This window comes from Pezoporus occidentalis, unplaced genomic scaffold (genome assembly GCF_034315485.1).
Source record: "Pezoporus occidentalis ecotype Australia unplaced genomic scaffold, CSIRO_AGI_Poc_V1 ctg117, whole genome shotgun sequence".
NCBI classification, from domain to species: Eukaryota; Metazoa; Chordata; class Aves; order Psittaciformes; family Psittacidae; genus Pezoporus; species Pezoporus occidentalis.
In genome coordinates this window covers 7,239,049-7,255,227 of record NW_026912961.1, presented here as the reverse complement: position 1 = coordinate 7,255,227, position 16,179 = coordinate 7,239,049, and the positions used below count along the sequence as shown (strand labels likewise).

General features: G+C 40.3%; 1 protein-coding gene across 3 annotated transcripts in view; it reads right to left on the bottom strand.

Annotated features, from left to right (window-relative positions):
- PCSK5 (proprotein convertase subtilisin/kexin type 5) overlaps window positions 1-16,179 on the bottom strand; it is a 260,279-nt gene that overhangs the window by 231,013 nt on the left and 13,087 nt on the right. The gene's annotated exons all lie outside the window — the stretch shown is intronic.

The following is a 16,179-nucleotide window of genomic DNA, read 5'->3' as shown; positions in this document are numbered from 1 at the left end:
GGCAAAATTCACAACAGTACAATAAAAATACTCCTTGTTCATCCCATCAGTAAACAGCAGAAATGTAAATATTCAACTTAGACAGCCTTCACAATTTGACACAGAAATTTTAATCTCCTGAGTCACTAATACCTAAACATTCATAACCTGAAACTTCGGTTTCACAAACCTCTAAGGAAACATTCAGCCTCCTTGTCTTTAGGGAGAATTTCTCTCCACCCTACTTGAAATCTGACTTTATTTTGCACTGATGTGCTGGTTTTGGCTGGTATGGACTATGTGCTGCAAAACAGTGTTGATAACACAGGGATGTTTCAGTTATTGCTGAGCAGTGCTTACACAGGCCTTTTCTGCTCCTCACGTCACCCCACCAGCGAGGAGGCTCGGGGTGCAGAAGTCAGGAGGAGATACAGCCAGGACAGCTGACTCCAACTGACCAGAGGGATATCCCACACAATATGGCATCATGATCAGCATATAAAGCTGGGGAAAGAAGAAAGGGGAGGACATTTGGAGTGATGGTGTTTGTCTTCTCAAGTAACTGTTACATGTGATGCAGCCACACTTTCCTGGAGATGGCTGCAGACCTGCCTGACCGTGGGAAGTGGTGAATGAACTCTTTGGTTTGCTTTGCTCGTGTGCACAGTTTTGCTTTCCCTATTAAACTGTCTTTATCTCAACTCATGAGTTTCCTCACTTTTACCCTTTTGATTCTCTCTCCTGATCCTATTGTGAGGGGCGTGACCAAGTGGCTCTTTAGTTGCTAACTGGGGTTAAACCATGACAACCGCAAATTTTGTTAAGATACACAGTAATTTAAAGTTCCTTAACGATGAGCAAAAAAGTGATAATTAAGCTTATTGCTATTTCAAGTCAAAACTCGAAGCGACCACAGGAAACAGGCCTGGTTTTGCAAATAATCTCAATGACATCACCAGAAAGGACAGCTCAACACTCAAAAACTCTTAATCTTTTAAAACCCTGCAGTATTCTAAAATATTAATCCCAGTCTATGTAGTTGATCCATCAATATCTTCACTTCAGGAAGAATTACTTGTCTTTATTTTAAGCCAAATACCAAAACATTCAGTTAAATCATTTGGTTTATTATAAATTAAACAGGATTTGATTTGACTAAGATTAATAAAAGTATATTAGTACTGCCATACTAATTTTCATGCTGCCTTCTCTTTGAAAGACAACTCCAGCTGAAGTGGTGCAACTCTGTACTATGGATGAGCCCGTTCTCACTTCTCCACATGCATGCTCATGAAGAAACCATAAACACATATGGAGAAATCTTCTTTGGACACCTCAAGGAGCTGCAGGACCCTGAACCTTCTGGGGAGTCCCTGCTGACTGTAAGCTAACCAGTGTTATTCCAACCCACCAAAAGTGCATGAGGGAAGACCCAGCAAACAACAGACAGTTCTCAGTTCCTGGAAAAATGATGAAGATCATAATGGGTACTACTGAAATTTATTTAAAGAATAATACAATCATCAGGCACAGACAACATGGGCTCACAAAGGAAAACTCCTGTTTAACTCATCTGACACCCTTTTATGATAAGGTCACTTGCCGAATTGACGAAGGGCAGGCAATGGATGTAGTTTTTTGGATTTTAGTGAGGCTTTGATACTGTCTCTCACAGAATCCTTCTGGACAAACTGCCCAGCTGTGGGATGAGCAGGTTCACAGTGTGTGGGCTGAAGAACTGGATGAATGACAGGGCTCAAAGTTTTGTAGTGAATACAGATACATCTGCCTGGCAGCTGGTCACCAGCAGTGCTCCTCAGGGCTCAATTCTAGGCCCAGTTCTGTTCGATATATTTGTCCGTGATTTGGAGGCTTAAGTTTGATGTACCATTAATAAGTCTGCTGGTGATACTAAACTAGGAGGTGCTACTGACCCCCTTGAGGGACAAGAGGCTTTGCAGAGGAATCTGAATAGACTGGAACACTGGACAGTGATTAACGAGAGAAATGTAACAAATCAAAATGCTGTATTTTGCACCTGGGACAAAATAACACCAGACACAAGTATAAACTGGCAGAGGAGAGGCTGGAGGGCAGGCCTGCAGAAAGGGCTCTGGGGGTGCTGGTTGACACTGAGCAAACTGTGAGTCAGTGGTGTGTCCTGGCAGCCAAGAGAGCAAACTGCACCCTGAGCTGCATCAAACACAGCAGAACGAGCCGGTCAAAGGAGATGATTACCCTGCTGTATGCAGAGTTGTGTGGCCTCACCTTGAGCCCTGTGTGCAGCTCTGGGCCCACAGTTAAAGAAGGATGTGAAGGTCCTTGGATACACCCAGAGGAAGGCAACAAAGCTGGTGGAAGGTCTGGAAGGCGTGTCCTGTGAGGAGTGGCCGAGGGCTCCGGCCTTGTCTGGTTTGGAGGAAAGGAGGCTGAGGGGCGAGCTCATTGCTCCCTACAGCTTCCTGAGGAGGGGAAGTAGGGAGAGGGGTGTTCATCTCTTCTCCCTGCGATCCAGGAACAGGATGTGTGGGAATGTCTCAAAGCTGCACCTCGGGAGATTTAGACTGGACACTGGGAAACATTTCTTCACTGAGAGGGAGGTCAAACACTGCAGCAGGCTTCCTACAGCAGTGGTTGATGCCCCAAGCCTGTCAGTTTTTAAGAAGAATTTGGACAACGCCCTCAATAACAGGCTTTAACTTTTGTGGGCCCTGGTGTGGTCAAGCAGTTGGACTAGATGTTGTAGGTCCCTTCGAACTGAAATAGCCCATTCTGTTCTATTGCATCACTTTTGTCTACATTCACTAGAGTTTATTCTCAATTTAACAGCCTGTAGCGTATCAAATGTCCCTTGGCATCAGACTACTGTTGCTCCATTTTTTAATTATTATTATTTATATGAGACACTGAAATCTAGTGTCAGAGTTAGCACCAGGACAAGTGATGGCATACTTCCCTGAGACAAAAGGATGTAATAATTCACTTCCTGGACATTTCCTGGACTTATCAGTAGCCTCAAACAGGGTTGATGTGCCAACTACGTAAAGTGATGCTACTCTTGCTCCTTACAGCTTCAGAGACCAGTAAAGTGTATATTCACCATACCAGAGTATTCTACAAAGGTTACAGACCTCTTAATGGACCTTCCTGTCTTCAGAGTGAATTAAAAAACTACTGCTCTGTGTGGGTGTGTGTGTGTGTGTGTACACAAGCACACATTAATGAAAAGACACAGCTCGAGCAGGTAACTGTATTTTACCACTGCACAGAACTGTATAAATAGAAAGGCTGTAGTCTAGGGAAAATAAACATCCAGGTTTGCGCTACACAGATCTCAGTATCTCCCACTTCCTAGTGATTTGTACTAGTTTGAGGATCTTATCTATTTATTTATTTACTGAAGATAAACTCTACCTGAGCCCTCTGAGGGCATCTGAAACAAGAAATTTAGGAGATGACCTAGTTGTAGTCCTGGAGGTCCTACAGTTTAGCAGCATTAGCCACCCACAGAATAGACAGAACGGATACACATGCTCCACCTTCCAGGCAAAGGGGAACAACCTGAGGCTTCAGAATGCTTGAGAGCTGTACTCCGTCTGAGACCCTGGGCTGAGGAGAGAGAACTAAGCCCTTAGAATTAAGTGTGGTAATTTGAACGCCACATATGCCAGGCACCATCAGTTTTCAGATAATAATTATTATTAATAATAATAATAATAATTAATTAAAATGGTGAAATCTACAGCTTTAGTTTATAACTGTCAATGAAATAAAAGAAGGCCAAATCTTTCAAATGGAATAATTCATATTCACTAACTGCCAGTGCCTCTCACAGTAAAGTAACACCAGCATTATTAAAAATTTTATTGCCCTCTTTTCCCTTAATGGGAATTTACTTGGACCTTCCAAATCGTTGGACCACTTGAAGAAGGGTTAAACCATGGAAATATAGCACAATGAAACTTATGATTATGGATGTTCTTGTTAAATTGTTTTTTACATTTATAACTACCAGGTATCAGTGGCATTCTCACAGGAAAAGCAATGGAAAAACAGAAACACCAGACTGCAGAGCTAACTACCTTAGAGACTGATGGCAATTTAACTGTTTTATTCTTGGGAAATCTTTGTAATCTCCTTTTTGACCCAGAGGGCCTGATTTCTTTAAAAAGAAATGGAGAAACACTCCTGAGGAATTGCTTAGTCAAAAGTGTTGAGAATAGCTGGTGTGAGCAGAGGAGACGTACTCCCTTTAGAAGTAATCCTCATCACTGATAACCTTAAATGGCTGTATTCAAACATTTTAATAGTATAGTATCATGCTTATTCAAGGATATAATTCCTGGAAATATCCAAGGATATACTCCAGGAAATAATTCCTGGAAGTAACAATCCTACCATATCACAGTGGAACCCCAGAAAACCAAAGCATCTGCATATTTGCATTAATTTTATATTTATTAGGTCTTAGTTTCTGTTTAAAGTTGACAAAATCTGTGGATTTTAGAGATAATATGAAACAAGAGCCAATCTTTCTAGGCTTGTCCTTGGAAAATATTTCTTCCACATGCAGTTTTATAGTCTAAGGCAGTATTAAATTAATTTAGGACACAATTACTGAATGAATTCATCTACATCTGCATTGTGTCCTTATAAACTGTACAAGAAAATTCAAATGCTTAGGTTGCCTGGTAAAAAATACATTAAAAATACATATATGATCACCAAATTGACGTATACAACCAAGCTCTGAAATTACAACTGAAACTTAAATGTGGCTGAATATGAGCAGGCAAGGATCCCAAAAGAAGCCTGCCTAGCAGTTTCTTATCTAGTAAAGAATCATCTAAATATCTGGCTGCAAAATACACTTCTCCCAGTGGCCTGAATGGAAAACAATATACCGTTGTGTCAGTAAATTGGTGGATGTATTGTAAGGGTCCCTGTTTCTCCAGTCTTTAATGACTTAGATCCCAAATGGATTGTGAAAGGAATGCAGTTCAGAACCACATCTGGTTCTGAACTCTATATAAAGCACTAGAAGAGCCAAAGAAGCAGAGATCTGCTATCCCTGTGCAGACCTGTAACACAAACCACTATCAACAGGTACAGCAAAGTATTTCACATACTTTGAAGTAGCTGAAGTCTGATCCTTCACTTTCAGAATTGCAACACACTTCCAAAGTGCTGAAGTCCTTGACAGAAGAAAATACCAAAAACAGAGAAATGAAGAAAGCTCATCAGGTTTACTATCACCATCATCTCAGTGACAAAATCACTTCAACTGTATTTCAAATTTTAAAATGTTAAAAATGTCATCACATTATACACAGTACACTGAAGGTGATGTTTCAGAGCAAAAATTAAAATGTTTTGGTCTGAAAAGCTTGAAACAGAATATGTTGGTATTACCAGAGCTTTCTTCCTGCGTTAAATGCCAGTGCAGCCAACCTAGTATCATAAAGCATTTTGACAGAACAAAATGTTGACACATTAGATTAGAACACTGCTTATGTTTATATACTGCTCTACAATGCACATAAAGGAGGTGAGATCACAGCCCTTAATTTTGATCCCTGTTGGCCTGTTGTTATCCACAGATGAAGATTCAGTGATACTGCAGAATACTGCTGCTCCCATTCCTTCTTGTGCTCCTCCAGACTTAGGAAGTATTAAGCATCTTAAAATCAGGTTTCTGATCTCAGCATCTGGGGGCAAGGCGGCCTTGCAGAGGCTGTTGACTTGTCTTCCAAGCAGCAAAACTATACTAGAGTTTTTTGAGGGGTGGGGTGGTTTATTTTTTTCCCCATTAAGATACTTCAATAGTGACCACATCTTTTAATCCTCCAGCTATCTTGCCCAAAATTTCACTCTTTGGTCAGCATTGACATTCTCTATCACATTGAGGCTAGAGGAGCAACCACCACGAGCACAGTTGCAGAGCTGCTCCAATATCTGACCTGCAGACTGAGATGGGGGCTCTTTCTCTCCCAAATATACCCTCTAACCAAAAGCTTTCTTTATTGTTTGTTGGGTTTTTTGGTTTTGGGGGGTTTAATTGTTTGTTTTGGCTTGTTGGGGGTTTTGTTTGGTTGGTTTTGGTTTGTTTTTTTTTGTCATCAGAAAGTGGAATTTCACATACCATTGTGTCACTCACAAGAAATAATAGCAAGGTTTACGCATATATGGCACACTGCAGTGAAGTGGAAGGACCACTTTCAGTTCTGGCCAAAGTTTTGAAGCTCTCACAAAGATCCCTTTATGAAATATTTAGGAGAAAACAGCACAAGACCTCTGAACCTTATTCCTAAAATTCCAACCTAGAATACCTAAAACTTAAATCCCAACTATTCCAACTCTTAAGAGGCCTCTATGCAAGTATTTAAGCTCCCTGCTAGTGCCCTGTTGGGCTGATCTCCTACACTACCCTGCAAGAGTTAAAATAGCTCCTTGGGTTACCACAGGCAGATAACATTAAAAAGAAAAAAAAAAAAAAAACCAACACAAAACCACTGGCACCTCTGAACACTATAGTCTTTTCTTGAACTGCAATAGCAAGATAATACTGCTCTTATGACTACTCTAAAGGATGAAAATAAAGACATTTAGTCTCTTGTTTTACAGAGGCTCTGAATCTGTACGTTACAGGAATATCTACCAGGTGGGGGAGAAAAGAGCACTTTTAGTGTGCCCAAACTTCACTAGCCAAAATAATTTGAAGCAACAGCAGAAAAGGTGGTGTGGGTATGAACACAGATTGTCACCTCAGATACAACCCAGGCTACCGTGAAAGCCTGAATTCCAACTATGCTCAAATGCTCAACTAACCCAGTTCTCAGATCTATTTTAAGTCAAATGAGCTAACAGAAATTCAACAGCCCAAGCTGTGAAAACATCTCTGTGTGCGCCAAAGGTAGGAATAGCCTAACTTGCCAGTTCATATCTTTGCTTCCCTCACGCTCCTTTCTCTTCAGGTTTGTTTTAAAGGGAACTAATATGTATGTACGGTGTTGCCATTCCTAAATAGTGGCACTCTGAACAAGTTAGGCTTTGCCTTTAATGCACTCCTACTTCTTGAAATATTTTTGAGTCTCCAAGGTGGAAAAACCCCTATGATGTAATCAAGAATCCCTGTTCAATTTGTTACATCTTTGGCCTGGAGGACAGGACAGTTCAACCAAAAAAAAGGGTATTCCCTTCTGAACCACCTCCAAATGAAAGATAAACAAACCCCCAAAACAGGCAGACAAATCAAACCACATGGCTATTACAGCAGATTCACAATTTCCATAGAAATAAATAGGGCTTGTATCCCTTTACATGATAGGAACATGCTAACATTTTACCACTTTGTCTTTGATATTCACTCTCCTCCTGTTTAAATGGGAAGAAAAAACTTACTGAATTAATAATGGAGAGAAATCACATTAGTGAATCAACATATATCATTCCAGACTTCTTTATTTTTTTCTTTGTGTTTCAGCTATTTGAATGGACAAACTTTGTCTGGGCACTTACCTTTAAGCTATGAAGTACAGTTTGACTTTTCAAACAGTTAAGGTCAAAAATGAATAAATGAGCCTTTAAAATAAAGTAGCTCTGCATTATGTTCTTTCAAATAAAACGTCACTGCTATTGCTTACATTCTGCTGTATTTCACTTTAAAAATAAGTAGCCATTGACTCTGTCACTGATAAAATAAACATAAACTCTCGATAGTCTTTTAACTTTTCATGTGTTTTTGTTAGTAGAATAAAAAGCAACTATGTCCTGAGGTCACTTATGATTCTGATCTCATTCTATCTGGTATGAAAGCTGAGATTTTTTTCAAAGCCACTTTGTAAATTTTAATGTGAACTTGAATTTTTATGTATCTGTTAGCGTCAAAATTCTCAGAAAATAATACTGCAGGCTAAACTAAGTAAAAACGCAGATTAAAAAGAACATTTCAATTTGCAGTGGAAATTCTTTACAAGTTGGTATATTTAATTTTAGATTATCTCTATACATTCTTTTTATAATTGGTTTTCTTTTCAAGGCTTTCTACTGCATTCCAGAATAAAATCTAAACATACTTAGGTCTCAAAGCAAGTTTGCTGATGACACTAAGCTGTGTGGCTCGGTTGATATGCTGGAGGGAAGGAATGCCATCCAGAGGGACCTTGACACACTTGTGAGGTGGGCTGATGCCAACCTCATGAAGTTTAACCATGACAAGTGCAAGGTCCTACACCTGGGTGGGAGCAATCCCAGGCACAGCTACAGGTTGGGCAGAGAAGAGATCCAGAGCAGCCCTGCGGAGAAGGACTTGGGGGTGTTGGTCGATGAGAAAATGAACATGAGCAGGCAGTGTGCGCTTGCAGCCCAGAAAGCCAACCGTATCCTGGGCTGCATCAAAAGGAGCATAACCAGCAGGTCGAAGGAGGTGATCCTGCCCATCTACTCTGCTCTTGTGAGACCTCACTTGGAGTATTGTGTGCAGTTCTGGGGTCCTCAACATAAAAAGACATGGAACTGTTGGAACAAGTCCAGAGGAGGGCCACAAGGATGATCAGGGGTCTGGAGCACCTCCTGTATGAAGATAGGCTGAGAAAGTTGGGGTTGTTCAGGCTGGAGAAGAGAAAGCTGCGTGGAGACCTCATAGCAGCCTTCCAGTATCTGAAGGGGGCCTATAGGGATGCTGGGGATTCTTCACTAGGGACTGTAGTTATAGGACAAGGGGTAACAGGTTAAAACTTAAGCAGGGGAAGTTTAGATTGGATATAAGGAGGAAATTCTTTCCTGTTAGGGTGGTGAGGCACTGGAATAGGCTGCCCAGGGAGGTTGTGAATGCTCCATCCCTGGCAGTGTTCAAGACCAGGTTGGATGAGGCCCTGAGTGATATGATTGAGTGTGAGGTGTCTCTGCCCATGGCAGGGGGGTTGGAACTAGATGATCTTAAGGTCCTTTCCAACCCTAACTATTCTATGATTCTATGATTCAATACTAACCTGTAATTAGAATTTATTTCAAGCTAAAATCTAAATTTCAATGTAGAATTCTAATTTCATAGGTTAGATTTACTCTAAAATACTTCAGAATAGGGAAGGGGAAGGGGAAGAGGGAAGGGGAAGGGGAAGAGGGAAGGGGAGGGAAAGGAAGGGAAAAAGGGCAACAACCAAATAGCAGCATAAGATCTTCTGCTTCATTAGAAAAATTAATGTTTTCTTATGTAACACTACTAAGTTTTAGTACAGCTATCTTTGCAAGAATGGGAAATCATTAAGTCATAAGAGGCAACAGGTCTCATAATTTAGATATTAGCGATAAATTGAAACTATCACAGCTTTAGTCTAATACATGCTAAATCACAGTAAGATTTATTAATTTTATCTACCCTATGATACAAGATGAACAATCCTTCCAAAGAGGTTTGTGGCATCTTTTTTCGATTATATATTCATTTAAATCCTGTGGATACTGTAATGAAGATCTTTCTACCTAACCGTGTTCTGAAAGATGGGAGAGGTTATCTGATTTAAATTAAAAATACACTTCAATTGTATTTAATTACAAACAACACTACTTATAAAATTTCAGGAAAAGGACACTCAAGCCAAATCATAAAAAGATAAACCCCCAAAATATCCATCAGGTAAACAAAGCCAACAAAAAGCTGCCTGAATAAAGGTGAAAATGATGTTCAAGTCTTACATGGACAAGCAGCGGAAGGAATTATGCTTTATACAACACAAGTCACAGAAGACTAAAATAAATATATATTCCTTCCATGACTTACGATGGAAGCAGAACCTGAGCCTGGTCCCTACCTTTCTCTGTTGCAGCTCTGGAAACAAGAACATGCATCAGGTTATTGTACGAAGTGCAAGTTTGGGCTTCCAACAGAAATACTAGCCTAGAAGAGTTGGTGAGAAATGATGAAGGAAGCCATTTCCACATTTGTCATGTGAAATGTTACAATTCAGATAGAATGATGGGCATTAATAACTGCAACCCCAGTGCCATTGTGAGTACTGTCCAAGGGGCATCGCAGCAACTGGCAAGTTCATGGCCCTATCAAATTAAGCAACACAAAGTTGCTCAGCAAACTTTGACCATGGGTTTGCAATTCCAAGGTAACATTACACATTTCATGAAGATTCTCAAAAGGAAATCAGTGACCGCCTTCATTTGCATTAATCTTTTCTATTGTTACTTTTTAATACAAAAAGCAGTGCAATATAAACTGGCAGTTTATGCCCCTTTTTGTGAAGCCCAATGAGTCACCACCTTATTTCTGCAAGTAAAAGAGTACAACAAAGTGTATTTATTTTCTGCTGTAGGAGCAAATGTAACCTCTGCAATATTCCAAGCAGCTTCAACATAGTCATCACACATTGCAAGTTCAAGTCATAACAAATGTTGTTTGTAGCTGCAAAGAAGCTGTTAGGCAATATGGTAATGTTTGTTTCAGTAAACAGCCACCATAACAAAGCCATCAAATAGGAAACGACTACCTTTAACATTTGGAGAGGTCAACTAAATTGCCACTGCTTTCTAAATTCTTCACATACACACACACCCCCCAACACACTACTCTGTAATTTTGAATACCTAAATGATATACTGCATCACCTGAAATTTTTGTCACTATTTTATTGAGTTCCAACCCTATTTCAAGTTGTATCACTGAAAAAATGTAGATTTCTAAGGAATGTGGATGGATACTCATGCAGTATCCTGAATGCTTCTTTAAGTAGCAAACAGAACTGACACATTCCATATTTTTTTTGCTACTAGGGACAATAAGGATTACTGTTTCTTTATAATATGTACTCTCTGTTATGTAATAATACAGCATAAGAACAAGGCTTGACAAAGTTCTGACACTGCTATGTCAATCAGGGCATCGCTATAAAGGGTAGTTAAAAAATAGGTTTTATTTTTTAACATACCACAGCAGGAGAAGTTTCACAGCAAAGAACATTCATATCCATTTCCTTACAAATCTCGATCATGAAATATTTAATAACCACCATCCCGGTCCTGAAACTTGTAAACATCTACCCAGTCCCGTCAGGTTCAAGTCCCTTCTCATTTACAAAACCATAAATCAGAAATAACTCCACTAAAGCTAATGGAATTTAAAAGACATAAATCAGGAGCAAACAAATCTAACGGGGTTACTTGTATGAGTAAAAGATTTAAGAACTGGGCACCAAGTTAGATATACTGCTGTATCTCTGTCCACTTATTTAAACATCAATATAAAACTCTTCAGCACATTAATAGCAATAGAGTTTATAACATTCAAAATGACTAATGCAGTGACCTACAGTAGTCATACTGTTTCCAGTGAACATTTACATTGCCAGCAATAAACCTTTTCACGCTGCACTTTGTCTTACAGAACTGAATTCAACACTTATTGGCCAAAGCAATTGCAACGTTTTCATTTAACTGACTTTTTCATAAGTCTTGATTTAAGCCTCCTCTATCACCAATATAGAATCATAGAATCATACAACAGTTAGGGTTGGAAAGGATCTTAAGATCACCTAGTTCCAACCCCCCTGCCATGGGCAGAGACACCTCACACTAAATCATATCACCCAAGGCCTCATCCAACCTGGTCTTGAACACTGCCAGGGATGAAGCATTCACAACCTCCCTGGGCAGCCTATTCCAGGGCCTCACCACCGTAACAGGAAAGAATTTCCTCCTTACATCCAATCTAAACTTCCCCTGCTTAAGTTTTAACCTGTTACCCCTTGTCCTACCACTACAGTCCCTAATGAAGAGTCCCTCCCCAGCATCCTTATAGGCCCCCTTCAGATACTGGAAGGCTGCTATGAGGTCTCCACACAGCTTCTCTTCTCCAGGCTGAACAGCCCCAACTTTCTCAGCCTATCTTCACACAGGAGGTGCTCCAGTCCCCTGATCATCCTCGTGGCCCTTCTCTGGACTTGTTCCAACAGTTCCATGTCTTTTTATGTTAAGGACACCAGAACTGCACACAATACTCCACGTGAGGTCTCACGAGAGCAGAGTAGAGGGGCAGGATCACCTCCTTTGACCTGCTGGTCATGCTCCTTTTGATGCAGCCCAGGATACGGTTGGCTTTCTGAGCTGCAAGCGCACACTGAAGCCGGCTTATGTTCATTTTCTCATCAACCAACACCCCCAAGTCCTTCTTCGCAGGGCTGCTCTGAATCTCTTCTCTGCCCAACCTGTAGCTGTGCCTGGGATTGCTCCCACCCAGGTGTAGGACCTTGCACTTGTCATGGTTAAACTTCATGAGGTTGGCATCAGCCCACCTCACAAGTGTGTCAAGGTCCCTCTGGATGGCATTCCTTCCCTCCAGGGTATCAACCAAACCACACACCTTGGTGTCATCGGCAAACTTGCTGAGGGCGCACTCAATCCCACTGTCCACATCAGCAACAAAGATGTTGAACAAGACCAGTCCCAACATCGATCCCTCAGGCACACCACCATTACTGGTCTCCAGCCGGACACTGAGCCATTGACCACAACTCTTTGTGTGCACCCATCCAGCCAGTTCTTTATCCACCGAGTGGTTCACCTATCAAATTGATGTCTCTCCATTTTAGAGACAAGGATGTCGTGTGGGACAGTATCGAATGCTTTGTACAAGTCCAGGTAGATGACGTCAGCTGCTCTACCCCTGTCCATCAGTTCCATAGCCCCATCATAGAAGGCCATCAAATTGGTCAGGCAGGATTTCCCCTTAGTGAAGCCATGCTGGCTGTCACCAACCACCTTGTTGATTTTCATGTGCCTTAGCGTGCCGTCCAGGAGAATCTGCTCCACGATTTTGGCAGGCACAAAGGTGGGACTGATTGGTCTGTAGTTCCCTAGCTCATCCATTTTCCCTGTATTGAAAATGGGCGTTATATTTCCCTTTTCCAGTTGTCAGGAACTTTACCTGACTACCATGATTTTTCAAATATGATGGCCAGTGGCTTAGCAACTTCATTTGCCAGCTCCTTCAGGACCCGCGGATGGATCTCATCAGGTCCCACGGACTTGTGCACATTCAGCTTCTTAAGATTTTCTCGAACCAGATCCTCTCCTACAGTGGGCCCAGGGTCTTCATTCTCACAGTCCCTGCATCTGCCTTCCAAGACTTGGGTGGTGTGGCCAGATCCCTTACCAGTGAAGACTGAGGCAAAGAAGTCATTAACAACCTCAGCCTTCTCCAAATCCAGGGTAGCCAGTTCTCCTGAAAGCTTTCAGACAGGGCCCACATTCTCCCTAGTCTGTCCCTAGCTTCCCAGACAACATCCCTGTGCTCTTCCCAGGCCACCTGTCCCTGCTTATACAATTTGCTGAAGAGTAATAAAGAAGTGACTCATGGAAATACCTAGGACTGAGTAAGTTCATCTATGTGGTGTGTGCAGGCACTAAATTCTACACTCCTTTACAGTGTTTTAGATCATATGCCCTCAACTTTGTACTGTGTTAAAGTCCAATGATCTTTCAGTCTGCAATACGCTAAAGCGAAGCATAAAACTTGTCCAGAGCCAGGCATGATGCTGATACATTCACCTATCTTATTTGGTTAATGATTGAGCTGTACAAAAGTTTGTACTTTTTTTTGTGTAAAAATAAGTTTTGCCAGTATCCATTATTTATATAAGCAGTCTCCATACCCACATGTAATCTCACTGATATGATAAAACAACTTGAGCAACAGTTATTTGTATGAGTAACAGTTTCTGAGGAGGAACTTAACAGTTTCCTAAGCTTGACAGTTATGAACAGGAAAAAAAATGTGTCTTTGTCAGTATCTAAAGATACTGAAAAGAAAAAGCAAGTAAATAAGCAAACATGACAAAAAAAATCCCCAAAATTACTGCATATTGTAGCATTCAAACCTAGTAAGACAGAAAACTTTATAACTAATGTAACTAATGTTTTGTGGGGATAAAATATATATATATTACAGCACACCAAATGACAGTTATTCTAGCATAGTTGTATACTATTCCACTTACAGCAGCTACCTGCAATCACAACAACAGCAAAAAAAAAAAAAAAAGACATACAAAGTAAGAAATATGCATATCTCTCCTGCTGTACCAACTTCCACAGTGCCAGAAGAGTGATTAAGTTTCAGTTCAGCTTTCACTAGCATCAGTGGGATCTTCTGCTGTAGAAGTGAGAGCTGCAATAGTGTAGTAGTAGAAGCTGCAATAAGCACATAATGAAGAAAAAATCTTTTTTTAATCCAGACCTCAGTGAAGTCTACATTAAGTCAGCATCCTAATGTCTAAGTTCATGGATTAGCTTCTAAATTACTTCAAACTACAGAGAAAAGTCAAGGAGAAGTGATATTAAATTCATAATTAAGTATCTAAATTTACTAAAACCAATGAAATACAGGTCACAGCTTTCACTGTCCATTTCACGCTTTCAAAGAACATTCCTTGGCAGCCTACTTGTTTGGAGAACAAAATCTTACAACCTAAAGGCTGAGGAAATGCTTAACTGTGCATCTGAAAGTAGATTTTTCTTACACAAGGAGAAATATGTCTACTGAATATTTGTTTAATATACCACTATTATATATATAATTCCAAAACACTCAATTAGGGAAGAGACAGTCACTTAAAATGGCAGCACTGAATTGGATAAACCCAATGGATAAACAGATTTGGATTTCCATTTTGAAATATGTTATCATGTCAAATGAGTCCTACAAGATCAGAAACATCAGGAAATCCACACAGATTCCAGCCACCACTAGAATTTCTCACTGTGCAGTTAGGTGTGTCAGATTAATATTTGCAGTTGTCAGAAAAGAAATGGAAATTATTCAGATTTCATAAGATGGGAATGGTATTTATCTACAAGAAAGCGTCTAAAAAAGCTGTCTGTTGCAACGGTAGAACCATTTATTGATAAGACCTGTGACACCAACACAGTCCAGAGCCCCTTTCGGTCACAGCACAGTTAACTCTTTTAGAAAGTAAGGCTCAGCAACCCTGTTTAATTCCAGTTATCAGTTTTTCCAGGCAACAGCTTTGAGATATGTCAGTTGGCCACAATCATCATGCAGTAGCCTAAGAATTATCAGGAGGAGTCTGTTCACTGACAATGGATATTTAAACTTCTGTGAGCTGAAGCAAATGTACTGCTCGATCCAATAGGCAGAAAGGAGCAATGACAGTAATGCAGAGATAGGCATATGTTGAGACTGTCAAGGGAAACCCAGATAATTGTCATACATGTCCTCTCTGGAAATGATCTTGTACCTCAAACAGGTGTAAATAAAATACTACTAATGTTGTGCTTTCAATCCAAGGAAGAGAATAATTTGGTTTACAATGGAGCAAAAGGGAACATTTCAAGAAGAAAACTGAGAACAGTATCATAGTTACTACTATCATGCTAGTTCATAATGGAGCTCTTGTTCTGTCGCAGACATCTGGTCTATCAAGACCTTTTTGGTTTAGTTGGGGTACCCACTCCCAACTGGTAAAATTATTGCTCCTTGTGCAGGACAGGGCTTGGCTGTTCAAGAGAACACAGATTTTATGCTGCAGTCCATTCCTGCAGGGAAGCAGTGTTACTCATTTCCACAATGGGTAGGGAAACTTCTCAGCTTAAAGACCTGCCACTGCTCTTCATTCATGTTTGACTCACTGGACCCCAGAATACTCATGAAGCATCAAATTTTTTTTTGAGTTTAGCATGTGACTGATTTGTTTGCTTCACTTCAGCTCAGATGGGTTATTAGAGATAGGATATGTGAAATACAAATATTCTGCAGAGTGTGGAAGGAATATGGATGAAATAGTTAAAGCACGCAGAAATTACAGTAACTGAAAGCAACAGGAACAGTGGCATGAAATCTCTTACTTAAAAAAACATTTTCACATTTGAGGACAACTGAGTGACAAATGCGAAGTCAGTTTCTAAATGGAGATCTGAAGTACTGTGAACTTGCAAGTCACTACTAGGCAAATGAGTAGGAACTAAGATAATTAATGGACACTTGAAAGAAAAAAAAATTACTTCTTTGGAAATAGTTAAATGAGGAAAAATCTGCCTTACAAATGTATCAGTGCTCTGTGAAAAGGTCAAGCATATAGGTAAAGATGCATAGATAGATATACTCTGGTTGGATTTCCAAAAGGCTTTTGACAATATCCTTCACCAAAAGCTCTGAAGAATTTAAGAAGACATGGTAGA